Source organism: Vicia villosa, unplaced genomic scaffold (genome assembly GCF_029867415.1).
Source record: "Vicia villosa cultivar HV-30 ecotype Madison, WI unplaced genomic scaffold, Vvil1.0 ctg.001419F_1_1, whole genome shotgun sequence".
In the NCBI taxonomy this organism is placed as follows: Eukaryota; Viridiplantae; Streptophyta; class Magnoliopsida; order Fabales; family Fabaceae; genus Vicia; species Vicia villosa.
The window spans coordinates 270,134-287,279 of NW_026705611.1; positions in this window are offsets into that span (position 1 = coordinate 270,134).

Sequence of the window (17,146 nt, forward strand, 5' to 3'; positions counted from 1 at the left end):
GGATGTCCAAATCTCGAAACTGGTCTCAGTTGCGTTTGGACAATATCTCAGATAAAGAGAAAATCTCCAAAGGTCTGTTTCCTCATCAAACTTCTTACCAGCGCTTGGAGGTAAGATGCCATTTGACGGCTGTAGAGAAACTTCAAAGGTTTGTTTCCTCGTCAAACTCCTTACCAGCGCTTGGAGGTAAGATGCCATTTGACGGCTGTAGAGAAACTTCAAAGGTTTGTTTCCTCGTCAAACTTCTTACCAGCGCTTGGAGGTAAGATGCCATTTGACGGCTGTAGAGAAACTTCAAAGGTTTGTTTCCTCGTCAAACTTCTTACCAGCGCTTGGAGGTAAGATGCCATTTGACGGCTGTAAAGAAACTTCAAAGTTTTGTTTCCTCGTCAAACTTCTTATCAGCGCTTGGAGATAAGATGCCATTTGACGGCTGTAAAGAAACTTCAAAGGTTTGTTTCCTCGTCAAACTTCTTATCAGCGCTTGGAGATAAGATGCCATTTGACGGCTGTAAAGAAACTTCACCATCTTCCCTTTTGACTTGACGTCTTTGAAAGAATGTCATATGGCCTCATGATCTTTTGAGGGGCTAATGACTTTGTTTGAAGGCGGACGAACTGTTTTCGGGGTGAAGACTGCCATTTGTCAACTGATGCTTGGGGAATCAACGAACTGTTTTCCTAAGAGGAAAACTGCCATTCATCGACTCTGTGGGGAGTTAAACATCCTAGAAACAGACAAACTGTTCGAAGAAACTGCCATTTGTCGATCTCTTGAGTATTTAACAGGCAAACTGTCTTTTCTTGGGAAAAGACTGCCATTTGCCAATTGCTAGGGGAGCAAACTGTCTTCTACTGGGAGAGACTGCCATTTGTCGACCCTGTCATGAAAGAAAGTGAGCAAACTGTCTTCTGCTGAAAGAGACTGCCATTTGCTGACTTTGTTATGATAGAAAGTGAGCAAACTGTCTTCTGCTGAAAGAGACTGCCATTTGCTGACTCTGTTATGATAGAAAGTGAGCAAACTGTCTTCTGCTGAAAGAGACTGCCATTTGCTGACTCTGTTATGATAGAAAGTGAGCAAACTGTCTTCTGCTGAAAGAGACTGCCATTTACTGACTCTGTTATGATAGAAAGTGAGCAAATTGTCTTCTGCTGAAAGGGACTGCCATTTGCTGACTTTGTTGGGGAATCTGAACTATCTTCTGGACGAAGACTATCATTCGCTGATTCCGCTGGGGAATCATTTGTCGATCTGCTGGGAGATTCTGAATTTTTCCTTAACAAGAAGTGGCACCTCTTGACCCTGCTGGGGGAATACCAAACCTGTAGGGAATTCCAAAATGTGAAGCAGACTATCTTATCTGAAGAAGACTGTCGAATGTCGCTTTGCAGGAGAATCTCGGCTGAGGAATTCCAAAAGTGAACAAACTATCTCCTTGAGGGAGACTACCATCTGTTGACTTGCTTGGTGAAATCCTTGCGTATGAACTGTTGTCTCGAAGGAAAAAGTTTCTCCGGAACTTGCAGGGGAAACTCGAGTTCATGCCTCAATGACTTAGGCATTCACAGGATCAAAGCCTGATGCGACTATGCAATTATGATGTAATGTATGCATGAATATTATGACAATGATAGAATGTAAAGTGAATGTGAATAGAATTGTCGCAGATGTAAAATCCTAAGATACGACTTGAATTCTTGTTGATCAGAAGATGTCCTCTTCTTGTAGTTCGAACTCTCTTGGGAATATCTGGTTATCAGTTGTCCGCTGTCCGAAGTAAGTAATATGAATTGTAGTAAAGATCCGTCATCGGGAGATGTTCGCAAAACGACCTCATGGGGAAATCTTGGTTCCCGGAGTCTCAACCGTTCTCGGAGCAACTGTTTGCATTCTTCCTATTGTTTGTAAACCTTAGAAAGAAATTTCACCTTTATTTTTGCAAGTAAATTCATTTTATTTTATGAAAACATTTGTTTCAAGAAAATGACTGTTTAAATTCAAAATGCATTCCAAGAAACTGAATAAGACTAGATTGCAAAGGAAAAGCACAAGGCTCAAATTATTATATATGGAATGGTAATCAGCCAAATGCTTGATTCCATGGAGTATTTACAAAGTTGGAAATTGGTAATTTTTGGGAAAAGGGCTACGATGAAACGTGACGACCATTATCTTTCCCTTCCACTCCGAGTTGCGCTGTATTCGTGCTTCGTAGAAGATGACCTATTGCTGATGAATACTCCGCTATGGATTTTGAATGATCAAGTTTGTCCTGAACACAGTTACTTGCCATATATCCCTAACTTTTGCGTAAACTACCCCTTTCGGGTTTTAAGTCTACCGGGATTGATTAATGTATATATTTTTTTTATGTCTCTAATTTTTGCCTGAATCGCCCTTTCGGGTTTTCGATTCACCGAGACGCTCTTTTTTGCCTAAGCCGCTCTTTGCGAGTTTTCAACTTAGCGAGCTGTTCTTTTAATTATTTAGGCGAAGTATTTCTTGACTGCGTCGACGTTCACAGGACGGGTGAATTCTTCTCCATCCATAGTCGTGAGTATTAAGGCTCCTCCTGAGAAAGCTCTCTTGACCACGTAGGGGCCGTCATAATTGGGAGTCCATTTCCCTCTCGAATCTGTGAGAAAAGATTGAATCTTTTTGAGTACAAGGTCGCCTTCTTTGATTGAGCGAGGCCGAACCTTTTTGTCGAAAGCTTTCTTCATTCTTTGTTGATATAGCTGTCCGTGGCATAAAGCTGTCATGCGCTTTTCTTCGATTAAGTTCAATTCATCGAATCTGCTTTGACACCACTCGACTTCTGTTAATTTTGCCTCCATCAAAACTCTCATTGATGGAATCTCAACCTCTATAGGTAGGACTGCCTCCATGCCATATACAAGGGAGAAAGGAGTTGCTCCAGTCGAAGTACGTACTGATGTACGGTAACCATGAAGAGCATACGGGAGCATTTCATGCCAATCTTTGTAAGTGATGACCATCTTCTGAATGATTTTCTTGATGTTTTTGTTAGCTGCTTCTACAGCTCCATTCATCTTCGGTCTGTAAGGAGATGAGTTGTGATGTTCGATCTTGAATTCTTCACAAAGCTCCTTCATCATTTTGTTATTCAAATTTGACCCATTGTCAGTGATTATCTTGCTAGGAACGCCGTAGCGACAGATGATGTGATTCTTGATAAACCTGACGACAACTTGTCTTGTAACGTTTGCATATGAAGCTGCTTCAACCCATTTGGTGAAATAGTCTATGGCTACCAAGATGAAGCGATGTCCGTTGGACGCTTTCTGACAATCGTCTGTCTAGACGCAACTTTGATTTTTCCGTAGAAGTTTGAAAATAGGAGCACAAGTTGCAGTCATGAGATATATGAATCTCGAGATGTAATTTAGACGTCCAAGAAATCCTCTAACTTGTTTCTCGGTTCTGGGCGAAGGCATTTCTTGAATTGCCTTGACTTTGTCTGGATCTACTTCAATTCCTTGTTTGCTGACAATGAAACCAAGGAGTTTTCCTGAATAGACACCAAAGGTGCACTTGTTGGGGTTCAGGCGAAGCTGAAACTTCCGTAAGCGTTGAAATAACTTTGTCAGATTCTGTATGTGATCTTCTTCATTTTCTGATTTGGCAATCATGTCGTCCACATAGACTTCCACTTCTTTATGCATCATATCGTGGAAAAGTGTAGTCATGGCCCTTTGATAAGTTGCCCCTGCGTTCTTTAGTCCAAAAGGCATAACTCGATAGCAGAACGTGCCCCAGGGGGTGATGAAAGCTGTTTTTTCCATGTCTTCAGGTGCCATTTTGATTTGGTTATATCCTGAAAATCCGTCCATGAACGAGAAAACTTTGGATTTTGCTGTACTGTCTACCAACATATCAATATGTGGTAAGGGAAAATCATCCTTAGGGCTAGCTTTGTTCAAATCTCTGTAGTCGACGCACATGCGGACTTTTCCGTTTTCTTAGGAACGAGAACAATGTTAGCTAACCACTGAGGGTATTCTGAAGTGACGAGGAAACCTGCGTTGATCTGCTTTTGAACTTCCTCTTTGATTTTCATGGCCATCTCTGGATGAGTTCTTCTTAATTTTTGCTTGACCGGAGGGCATTCTGCTTTTAATGGCAAGTGATGCTCCACTATATTGGTATCCAACCTTGGCATATCTTGATAAGACCAAGCGAAGACATCTGAGAATTCTTTGAGCAGCTGTATCAAACTCTCTCTGATCTCTGAACTGAGCGAAGCTCCAATCTTAACCTCTTTTCTGTTTCCATCGGAACCAAGGTTAATGATCTCTAGAGGCTCATTGTATGGCTGAATGGCCTCTTCCTTTTGTTGAAGTAACCGTGAAATTTCCTTTGATATTTCTTCGTCTTCTTCTTCCTCTGCCTCGAATACAGGAAACTCAAAGTTTGGAGAAGTCATACGGTCGCACGTTTCAACAGGGTATTTTATGATTAATCTGCATATGTGTGATAAGTTTTATTTAGACAACAAGGGAAGACTCGGTGTATGCAGTTAATGGAATATTTGATGTTTTTTAAGGGTGTTTTTTAGGATTACCAATTTCCGAAAAAAGAAAAGGGAAAACTAAACGAAGGAACAGAATGACATTTTTATTTATGGACAGTCATTTTTTGAAACAAAGACCCTATAAAACAAAACTCTATTGCTTTGGGCGAAGCAAAGAGGGACATTTAACTAAGAAATAGTAAAATGCAAAGCCCTATGAAACATCTCTTCACCCTGGGCTATGGTGAGAGGACAAAATAACGGTGAAAATTCCTACTTAGGAGTACGAACAACAGTTGAAACTTCAACAGCTGTCCAGTAGTGGCGAACCCCATTGTGCACTAAGTAATCTGGAACCTTAGGCTTAAGCTGGCCTGTGGTAGGTCTTGATTTACCAACCACTGTCTTTGCAACACTCAGACGATCTTCTTCTACTTCAGCAGACTGAGCGGTGTGAGCATACCCATTTCCAAGTGGAGTATGTCGGTTTTTCTTTTGAGGAAACTTCCAATCTTATGAATGGAGAGACTCGTTGTTGGAGACACTTTCGAGATCATCCTCTTCTGTATTTTGGTCTTACTCTTCTCCCAAGATGGCATTGACTAGATATGTGAACTCTAGATCCGTAGCCTCGGAAGGTGACTTGGGGATATAATCCTCAATGATGACTTCACCGGATGCTAATGATCAATAGCAAGGGTTATACATCTCTTTTGGCTGAGAGAGGTACTCATAATCAATGTTCCATCCAGTTGGAACAATATCTTCAAGAGAGATTCTTGAACTTTCAGGAGCGGAGTATTTCACCATGTAGTCGAATTTTCCGCTTGGTTCTCCTAATGTATCCCAAGTCTCTTCGGGGATAGGAGGAACTTCTTCTGATGAACCATGATTTCTGGTGGTGAAGCTGTCAGTAACTTCATCCCTGCTTGGTTGAGTCTTACTTTCAGATCCTTTAGTCGGATAACAGCAAGGTGAATCAGACTCTGGTAGGGAGATGTATCCTGCTTTGTTAAGATAGGATAACCACTCCTCTTCATCGGTGTTTTCCGTACCGATGGTATTGACTGCTTGTTGAACAGGTTGAAGAAAACCTCCACTGCAGAAAGTTTCTTGAATAGGGAGAACTACCTCAATCCCTGGGATAGCTCTTGATGATGTCAGAAAGAATCCAATTCCTGTTCTGTTCTTGTTGTTGGTAGGAATATTAATGTGCCCCCAACCACTGGTAGTACCATCCTTTACAACTTGGATTGCACCTTTGTATGAAGAGATAGACGCTGCTTTCTTCTTTCCTTTGTCCAAGGAAAGTGCTTGGAATTTAGTTCCAACAACTTCTTTTGGTTCTATGTCGGAGAATGATGACAGGTTGCTGACGATCAGAGCTCGTTCTCCACATACGGTTACCAATTTGTCATTTCTTATGAACTTCAGTTTCTGATGAAGTGTTGAAGTAATTGCCCCAGCCTCATGAATCCATGGGCGACCTAGCAAACAACTGTATTGTGCTGGAATGTCCATAACCTGGAAAGTGATTTTGAACGTCTGAGGTCCAATAGTTATGGGAAGATCTACTTCTCCGAAAACTGACTTTCTTGATCCATCAAATGCTTTGACGATGACATGACTTTTTCTTAGAGGGTAATCTTCGAAGGATAATCTTGACAATGTTGATTTCGGCATGACGTTGAGAGAGGATCCATTGTCTATTAGGACTCCTGTGAGTGTATTACCCATGCAGCCAACTGAGATGTGAAGTGGAAGATTGTGGTCCACTCCTTCTTCAGGAAGATCTTCGTCACAGAAACTTAGGTTAGTTCCGGCGGAGATGTTGGCAACGATGTTGTTGAATTGGCTTATAGTGACACTTGGTTCTACGAAAGCTTGTTCCAAAACTTTCTGTAGAGCTTCCCTATGAGCTTCAAAACTCAATAGCAGGCAAAGAACAGATATCCTAGACGGAGTATGTAGTAATTGATCTACAATGTTGTATTCACTCCTCTGGATTAACTTCAAGATCTCATCATTTTCTTTCGCTTGAACAGCATTGGTCGGATGATTGTCCTGCCTATGTGGTACTTCCTCCGAAGGTTTCTCCACATTTTCTGTTGTTCTGTTGAAGACTCGTCCACTTCTGGTGACTCGACTAACATCAGCAATGTTGACAACAGACGGTAATGGTATTTCCTTACCATTTTCAATGAATGTAGCGTTGTACTTGTATGGTATAGCCTTGCTGGACTCATACGGTACAGGACCTGGTAAGTAGATGACTAATGGAGCAACTGCTGCCTTCCTGTTGTCATACTTAACTTGCATAGGTTCAACTTGATTAATTTGAGGAGATACGGTAAAGACTTCATCATCTTCTCTGTTGGCAAGAACAGTAATGGTATTGTCATCCATCAGCTTTTGAATGTCGTTGCGAACACGCAAACATCCTCGTGAATTTCTTCGACAGATTTCGCATCTACTGTAAGCGTGGAAATCTGTTCCAAAGTAGGCAAGTCCATTTAAAGTTTTGTGGAACCTGACTACCGATCCTTCAAGGTCTTCAACTTTGTAGATTTTGTATTCTCCTGGACATCCTTGAACCATGTTGATGTCATGTTCAGTTCTGACTCGGATATGTTGAATCCATCCTAAGTCCATTTGTTCTTGTAATGCAGCTTGAACTACGGCACATCCTTGATTATTCTTTGGACAAATTTCACATGTGAAATAGTTGTGAGGTGGTACATGACCGTACCCAGCTTGTCTAGCGTGCATCTTGACAAGATTTTCCCCTATCTGACGAATGTCGTAGATTTGAATGACATTGGGGTGTTGATCTATCAGATTTACTGAAGCTTCTTTATGCTGCGGCAAAGGATTTGCTTGGACGTTTGGATTAGTATCTTTGAAGGATAGCATTCCGCTCTTCACTAATCGTTGGACGTCAATCTTCAAAGATAAACAGTTCTCAATATTGTGACCTGGTGCCCCCTGATGATAGGGACAAGATTGGTCAGCCTTATACCATGGTGAGGAACTATTTGTAGGATTTGGAGGACTCCTTGTCTGAATGAGTCCTTTTGCCAGTAATGTTGGAAACAATTCTGCATACGGCATTGGTACGGGGTCAAAGGCAGGATACCTTGGAGCCCGATTGTTGTAATTTGGAGGTCGAACCTGCTGCTGAGGTTGTTGCGACCTTTGTTGAATTTGTTGTTGCGAGACCTGAGGTTGATAAGCTGGCGCTGAGTTAACAACCGGAGTTATTGCTGCAACTTGAGGTTGAAATTTCTTCTTGATTTTGTGCAAGACATTGCTGACATCTTGATCCTTTTTCTTCTGGAAAGAACTTCCATACTTCCTTGGACCAACAGAAGATTCTGGTTCTTTGTTCAAGCGTCCTTCTCGAACTGCTTCTTCTAAACGCACACCCATGTTTACCATCTCGGTAAAGTCACTTGGTGCACTTGCAACCATTCGTCCGTAGTAAAATGGACTCAAAGTTTTGAGATAGATTTTTGTCATTTCTTTCTCTTCAAGTGGTGGACAAATTTGAGCAGCAACTTCACGCCATCTCTGAGCGTATTCCTTGAAGCTTTCTCTATCCTTTTGAGTCATGGCCCGGAGTTGATCTCTGTCGGGAGCCATATCCAGATTGTACTTATACTGTTTGACGAAGGCCTCTCCGAGGTCTCGAAAAGTACGAATCTCTGAACTGTCCAAGTTCATGTACCATTTGAGTGTAGCACCAGTCAGGCTGTCTTGAAAATAATGAATGAGCAATTGTTGATTATCAGTCTGAGTTGACATTCTTCGAGCGTACATCACAAGATGACTTTGTGGGCATGAATTCCCTTTGTACTTCTCGAATTCTGGTACTTTGAATTTGTGAGGAATCTTAACATTTGGAACCTGACAGAGGTCTGCAGCATTCTTTCCAAATAGATCTTGTCCTCGAAGAGTCTTGAGTTCCTTCTGCATTTGCAGAAACTGTTCTTGGAACTCGTCCAATCTTTCATACACGTCAGCATCCTCACTTGGAGCGTGATGATATACTTGTCCGCCTTGCGGGGGAAAAGTATGCATAATGGGCTGTGGAGAAGCCATGACAGCAGATCTTGGAATCTCAACATTCTGTTGTGCGAAACCCATTGCCGTTGCTTTTGGAACTTCAATTTCCAGAGGTTTGTAACCCTCCGGTGGACGCATATCCATGGTGACTTTTGGAGCTTCAGAAGCTGGAGGTATGTACCCTTCTGGAGTAAAGTTATACGGCATGCCCCAAGGTCGATCAGGCGGCATGGTATACTGAGGAATAGGAGTAGAAACAATCTCGGAAACCACAGTCCTTTGTGGTTCTTCTGGCGTTGGTCGATTCTGCGCAACTACCAGGGCTTCTACCATACTATTGAGTCTTTCAACAGTACCTTTGAGAGTATTAATCTCTTCTCTGAGCTCTTCATTCTCTTGCTCAAAGTCTTCCATTCTTTTCTTGCGACTTGAACGAGTGTTGTATGGATGAGACAGCTTGAAAGTCTTGGTTCACCTCCTTCTCCTCCTCTCTTTCTGGAGAAAGGAAAGTGACTATTAGATCCGCGACAATTCTCGTGTCAGTGCGTACGACTAAAGCGATGTATGATATGCAATTAAGTTATTATTTTTCAAGGAAACACCATAATTACGTTATGAAACATCAAACTTTTATTAATTAAGCGAAAACGCCGTTTTTACACACTTTGAAAATGGAAATACAGAGAAACTGAGAGAAATGACTCTAAAATTTTGATGATGAGCCGACTTCACGTTCTAACATCTTCTTCTGTTTCTTGAGCTGAGCGTTCTCTGACGTGAGCTGATCGATGATCCAGGAAGCAGGAGGGATATGATGAGAAAGTGACGATTGTGTCACTTGTCGATCGAGCACTTCAAGTAACTCATCCTTCCTTCTTAGGATGTTTTGAATTTCAACATTTTCCGTGTTGACAATTCGATACTTGTTCCTCCAAGCATTCCTTTCTTGGCATACCTTGTTTAATGCCGCTTGTAATTTTTCAACATCGGTGGAGAAAAGGTAAATTGGTTCCCTTAGGGGAATAGGTTCTTGATGTTGATATGGCATCCTGAGCTTGAATGCTCTGACGCGTACCCATTGAAGGTAAGGATCCAGGGAGATGCAAAGATGTTTTCCTAACAATCTTCTCCCTTTGCTGTGAACAAGACGCCAGGCTTGGACAATTTCCTTCTTCTGCATGTTGCCATGATCGTCGATGTTCTTGAAGAACAGACCCTCCAATTGGATGTTACTTGGAATATTTTTCATGGGATAGCCGTATTGACGACGGGCTAAAGCTGGATTGTAACTGATTCCTCCCTTAGTTCCAATAAGGGGTACGTTGGGAAAACTTCCGCAACTGAAGATGATCTTGGTTTCGTCGTTGTCAGGACTACACCAATCAATGTCCGTATGAGTAAGAGATATGATTTTCTGTGACCAGTGAAGGCTATCCCTCATATTCCAGAAAGTGCTAGACTTTGGCAGGTGCGAAACGAACCATTCGTATAACAACGGTACGCAGCATGTGATTAATCCTCCTCGCTGCAGGTTTCTTGAATGCACAGAGTGATAAGCATCCGCAAGCAAGGTTGGAACTGGATTTCCAATTAAGAAGATCTTAATTGCGTTGATGTCGACGAAATCGTTAATGTTAGGGAACAAAAACAATCCGTAGATAAGCAAAGTCAAGACTTCCTCAAAAGCATTCATATCTTGGATGCTGACGAAGTACCGAGCTTGATCAAACAGGAATTTGGAGGACAATCCTTGAATTCCTCCTCTACTCACCATATGAGTTCTGATGTCGACTACGTTCAAAGGAGTAGTTGCAGCAATGATAATGTCGTCAGGATTCTTTTCCAAACCGGAGTACGGATCTTGCGCGTACACGGGTATTCCAATCAGACGAGAGTACTCCTCTAACGTAGGCATGAGCTGATAATCTGGAAAGGTGAAGCAGTGATACGTTGGATCGTAAAACTGTACCAAGGTGGGAAGGATCCCATCCACCATGTTGGTATTGAGCAAAGGCAGAAGTTTTCCATACTTCTCCTTGAAAGCCTGGGGGTTGACCACCAGTTTTCCGAGCTTTCCCAGTTCCTCGACCTGGGGAATCTTGAAGGTGTATTTCCTAGCTCTCTTTCTTCCGTAATCCATGGTATAGATCCTTAAGTCCTTTCTCCGTTTCTCTCTTTCTATGAAGTTCAAAACGTTCGTTATTTAGTTTCCTTGAAAAACGACTCGAAAAAGACTCTTTTTGTTTTGTTTTTAGTTGTTTATTAATGAATGATGCATGAATGCATGAATGCACACACAAGAGTTTTAAACAAACATGGCGTTGAAGGGTATAGTGGTCATGAAGTCCAAACGCAATCCCCTCCCCAATGGTAAATTAAGGTTAAGGATTTTTGTACCTGTAGAACGGGTTCTAAGGGTCTCAGAGTTTTTGCTCAACCTTAAAGATACGTTGATTGGTATCTATAAGAGAGTTTTCTCTGAGTGTAGTATCTGCGTGACAATTACTTTCGTAATCACCGCTCTACGTCCTAAAAAAAAGGCTTTAAGTGGGGTTAATGTGTTTCTAGGTCCTCCTGGTACAAATCAGTCTCGGAATGCAGTGGCGCAGTTAATCACAACCAGCCAGGCAAATCCCAAGAGTAGAATTGTGAACCAAGATTAGAGGGCCTTCACCGGGAAGACATCCTCCATCCTATCTTATGTTGCACTCAAATCCGGGTATAGGATTTCTCACCACAAGGGGGAATCAAGCCCTTTCCCGATACAGAATAAACAAAATAAACAAATATATATGCAACAAACACATGATATGACACAGAGGTTAGGCAGGACCTCTCTTGTTTGAGGGGGAATTTGGCATCCCTAATTCCTCATTGGGGCTGGACCAGCAACAGGTCAACCATTGGTTTGGATGAAAAACCAAGGTTTTTAACACTTATATCCCCAGCAGAGTCGCCATTTTTCTGTGGTGTCGTTTTCTTTACCTCCCCGTTTCACTTGGGAGGACGGCACGCTAAACCCTTCACGCGAAATTTGGAAGGAGAATGCGCCCGTGGTGGGATGAATTTTATTTCAGTTCTTCCTACGATATCACACGAACTTTCTTATTTGTCCTACGAGTAGGAAAGGGGAAAAAAGATCTCAACTAAACCCTAGGAGTTTGCTAAGTGTGGGGATTTCACCTAGACTAGAAATTCTGGAGTCCGGGGGGTCGGTTATACATAGGGAAGTGTTTAAACATCCTACATATCTGTAGTACTCTACAGGAACCTTCTCTGTGTCATTGTGATTGTGTTTGCTGCTAATGATTGGGAAAGTTTCTCCTTTGTGTTAGGAGAGAGAATTGAATTGATTTAAAAAAGACAGACAGATAGACAGACTGACTATTTTTGGTATTTTATTAGCTCGCTGAGATTCCTTGTGAACCTCATGCCTACATATCCCTAGTGGAAGTCAGAGCTTAATGTAGTTCGGGGAACTAACTAGGGAAATTAATTGTTTTTGGTGCCTTGCTTGAAGCTCAAGGTTGAAGCTTGGAATTAAATCTCTGTTTACAGTAAAGAGACATGAAATCATCTTTACAGAGAGGTATTTGTACTATTCTACCACAAACATTTAAAAGTGACAGAAAAGCTAAAAAAATGATGTTTCATTAAGAGGGGAGTCTACTTGGTTGATCAAGTATGACAGCCATCGTGCCTCTAAAATGAAAGAAAGATGCTCATCCAAATTAGGGAAAGTGTACAAGTCTGGGGATGTGCCAGAGCATGTCTTTCAGAGTCCTAAATGGGAGACTTTGAATGAAATTGAAATTTGAAATGTTTGTTTGTTTGAATGTGGTAGAGTAGTAAAAATATCTCTCTATAGAGATAAGCTATGTTTATTTACTGTATAAAAGATTTGACTTTAGCTGGCTTGAATGAGGCCCAAGCTTGAGGCTTTTTGATTGACTTATTAATTATTATTGACTCTGGGAGATGACTCCACTGGGGATTAATTACAGGGTATTTTAGTGTTCTGTACAAAGCCCGGAATTGAGGCTGACTCTACTTAGGGAGACTCTATTTGTGTGCCTTGTACAAAGCCCAAGGTTGTGGCTGATTGCTGAGGATAATTGAATGAATGACTCTATTTTATGTGCCTTGTACAAAGCCCAAGGTTGTGGCTAACTCTAGCTAGGGAAAACATTATTTTCTGCCTTGTACAAAGCCCAAGGTTGTGGCAGACTCTTAAATAAACTGAGTATGAATGACTCTATGAGGAAAAGATCCTAGGTGTTAGGAATCTTTGACACATGAAAGTATGGTTTATCTGCCTTGTACAAAGCCCAAGGTTGTGGCTACTGAATGATGAAGAACTCACTGGGGAGACTCTATTATCTGCCTTGTACAATGCCCAAGGTTGAGGCTGACTCTTGACAGGGGAGTTTTATTGTTTGGGTGCCTTGTATGAAGCCCAAGGTTGAGGCTAACTATTTTTGTTGGTTTTGACTCTATTGAGGAGATTTTATTTATTGAAAGACTGTTTTTCTTTGGAAGCTAACCCTTTCCAGGGATTTTGACTCAGCTGGAGAAATTATTTGGTAAAAGACTGACTTTATCATGTTTTTTGGAGGCTGACCCTTTCCAGGGGTTTTGACTCTTTTGGGGAAATTATCTCCTAAGAGAAATGAATCTTTATTTTTTGACATTTTTATTAATTGACTTTGGAGGCTAACCCTTTCCAGGGATTTTGTTGAAATGATGGATTGATTTGGAGGCTAACCCTTTCCAGGGGTTTATATTAAAAATGAAAGAATGTGTGGAAGCTAACCCTTTCCAGGGATTTATTGAAATGACTGGCAGAAAGATTATCTAATGGAGACTTCTTGTTTAAAGCCCAAGATGAAGGCTGACACATGCTGAGGAGAAAATAAACATAGATCCTAGACTCTGCTAAGGAAGATTGATGATGATAAGGGTGACAGAGACTGTCCATGTCTCTCATTCCAAAAATGTACTCAATGTAGAATTGAGACAAACTTAGCTTGTTTAAAGTCTGGTTTAAAATGGAAGAAACTCACCAGGGTAGGCTAAAAGGTGACTAAAGACCTGTTCCTATGTTTATAAGAAACCTGATGGGTCCTTGTATACAAGCTCAAGAGGAAGCTGGAAATGCTTTTAAGAAGCCTGTGGGTCCTTGTACAAAGCCCAAGAGGAGGCTAATCGAGGGTCCTTGTTATAGCACAAGAGAAAGCTATGTAGTTTTGAACTTATTTTGGCTCTAAGCAAATGGGTAAGAGGTTTCACCGGGAATAATTCCTCTTTGGGTGGATGTGTCCTATATTTGGATTCTAAGGTTTTTGTCAAGATGTTTCACCGGGAATAATTCATCTTGGGGGTTTGAACTACAGATCTCTAATTAGGAAAGAGCCTTCACCGGGAAGACATTCTCAATCCTAGGCCATATTCCTATAATATATATATATAGTTTAACTGTCCTAGGGTTTATACTCAAACGTAGTTCTAAACTAATATATGGACAGTTTATATTTGACAGTAATTTAAATAAAGACTGTAAATTGAAAGCTTGTAAAGCCTAACCTGGACTGAGTGGAGGCCTTTGGAGAAGTATGTACAGAGCCTCAACAGTAATTTTGTTGTTTTGTTGATAACAGTTAAATATATATGATAAACAGTTAAGGGTTTTTGAAAACAGAAGAAGTGAAGATGGACAAAGGTCACATAGGTATCTGAAGAGTTTCACCGGGAATAATGCCCTTCAAATACCAGAAGAATGTTTTGAAAACAAAAAGGAGATTTTGAAAATACAGTTTTGAAAACAAGCTAAGAAGAGAAGGTTTTTGGGACTTACACTCTATTAGAGGCCCAGTACTTTACAGTACTGGTGTAAAAGCAATTTGAAAAATGATTTGGAATGATACAAGGTTTTGTTGTTTGAAAACCCTAATCATTTGATTTATTCGGAGATTGAAAACAGTTTTGAAAATTGACAAAAGTCAACTTAATTAAGGTAAAAATAAAGATTTTTAACTAATTAAGACCTAAACAATTAGGGTTTTATCATAAAATTATTTACAAAGTGACTAGGTTAAAATAAAGTGACAATATATATTTAAAGTATTTAAGAAAACACTTAAAAACATACTATTTTAAACCTAATTAAAATTCATGAAATAAATAATATTCTTATGATTTTTTTGACTATTCATAAAATAGATATATTAAATAATAGGTGTGTGAAAAATGAAGTGAAAATGATTTAATTTGATAGGTGAATTATTCATGTGAAGTTGTGAAGAAAATAAAAGAAGTTATGTGTTAAAAAATAGTTTTTGGCCCTTGGAGGATTTGAACCTACGCCCTTGAAGTTACCAGCCCAAAACAACACCACTGAGCCAACGCGCGCTTGGTGATAATAACTCTCACTCAATTGGTTATGTTTCAAAACAAGTGATAAATCATTGAAAAATAAAAGAATCAAAAAGTCTGGGGCGAGGGGGATTCGAACCCCAGACTTTGGACACGCGCAACACACAAACACTCTTTACCACTGGGCTGTAACGATTTAGTCGTTTATAAAACAACTTCCATTCAAAATAAAATAAACTTTGGCCCCAGATTCAAATTTTGCGCGCCATGGCCATAGTCATCTTCTTCCTCGAGCTCAAGAATTTTCAAAATCCTAACTCTCTGGTTTCTCAACTAAATGACATGATGTAAACATCAATCTTGTCCTAAATTTCCTCACGAATCCAGATATGTAACTAACATTTATTTATATGAACTATAGCTACCTAATTTCTCAGAAAACTCTAAGAACACATGAACCCTAAATTTGAAATTAAATGACAAACAGGATGAATAAATGAAAGATGATAGAGGGTTTTCAATCCTCTGATGATGCTAAACAAGATAGAATCGAGTTTTATCACAAAGAGTGCTTAAATTAAAGAGGTGAGGTTCAGAAACTTACCTCTGAAAATGGAGGTCGTGAGGATGATAGAGAGCACCTGGGCTTGAATGAATGATCTCAATAGCTTCCCTGAGACTCAATGATGCTAACTGAATGCTTATTGGAGCTTGAATCCTCCTGAATTGCTCTATGGACCTCCCTCGATTTCAGCTTCAAGTGAACATGGAGGTTGTTGAATTTGGAGTTACAGATGAGCTGCAGCCATCTGGTTAGCTTCACTATGACCTGAGGAGTGTGCCTGGATGATTGGCTTGGCTTGAAACCTCCTGAATTGTTCTGTGGTCCTCCAACTGCAAGTGCTCCAAATGAGAGGTGGAGATGATGATTCTCCACGCCCAGCAGTGTTCCAGAGGTTTGGATCACCTCCAAATGCCTCCCTCAATGTGTTTGAATACTTATTTTCAAAGAGAGAGCTTTGGTTTGAAGAATCCGAGTCTTCTTGCCAAAGGACCTTTGAAAAAACTAAGTATGAAGAAAGAAAAGAGAAAGCAAGAATTCTGTTGCTTTGGTGTGTTTTTTGAATGAGAATGAGGCCTCTATTTATAGGCAATTGGTTCAGAGCAATTGATCATAGTAAGCTTGCTTAGTGTAGTGAGTTTGGTTTCTTAGCCATGAAGGAATTCAAAGAATATTCCAAGTGCAATGATGAGCTCTTTGATACCACTCCCTAGCCCTCGGTTTTGCTTGATCTTAGGGGACCAAATGGCTGCAGAAATGAGCTCCAATTGGTTGGGAGAAGATTCCTTTGATGAATCACCAATTTGTCATAAATTCAAAAATGCAATCATTACATAATCACATGCCTTTGTTTTTGGGAATCTTCTCTAATCCTTATGCAATGATGGAAATTGATGTATGGTATGGTTTCAGATGCATTAGAGGTCGTGTAGCATCACTTAGTGAAGCAAAATGCACAAAATTGCAAAGTTTCAAATTGTACATGACCTATAATTTTACTTCATGAGGCCAACTTTGAACAAGCATAACTCCTAGCTCAAATTGAATTTGGAGAAGGTTGAACACAATTTGGAAAGCCCTAAACATCTACTTCAAATCATTAGTTTATGGTTCCTTCATAATCATTTGAGAAAATTGTGAAAAATGAGCCCATAGTTGGATGAAAACTAGGTTAAAAAACACTTAGAAAAATTTCTAAGTTTTTAAGACCTAAAGCTTCAAAATTCCAAATCTCTTAAATGGTTGATATTTTGAAAAAAGTTCCTATGTAAGATGTTATTTTATTTTGCAAGATCTACAACTTTCATGTTGGATGTTTTTTGAGTTGTGTAGGTGAAATTTTGAGTTCTCACTATGCCCTCAAAAACCCTAATTCCCGACTTTTTGCTCCTTGATGAATTTCTTTGAATTTCTTTGGTTAAATGACTTTGACATCCATATATTGATGATATTGATCTTTGAAAGTCATTTTTTGACCAAAAACCTTAAAAGTCAATGATGATCCCACACAGTTGACTTTTCCTGACAAAGTGAATTTTTGGGCTTTTGTGTAGAAACAAGATCTTCTCCTCAAATGAATGATGTAAATGGATTATATTGAGGTAGTAGA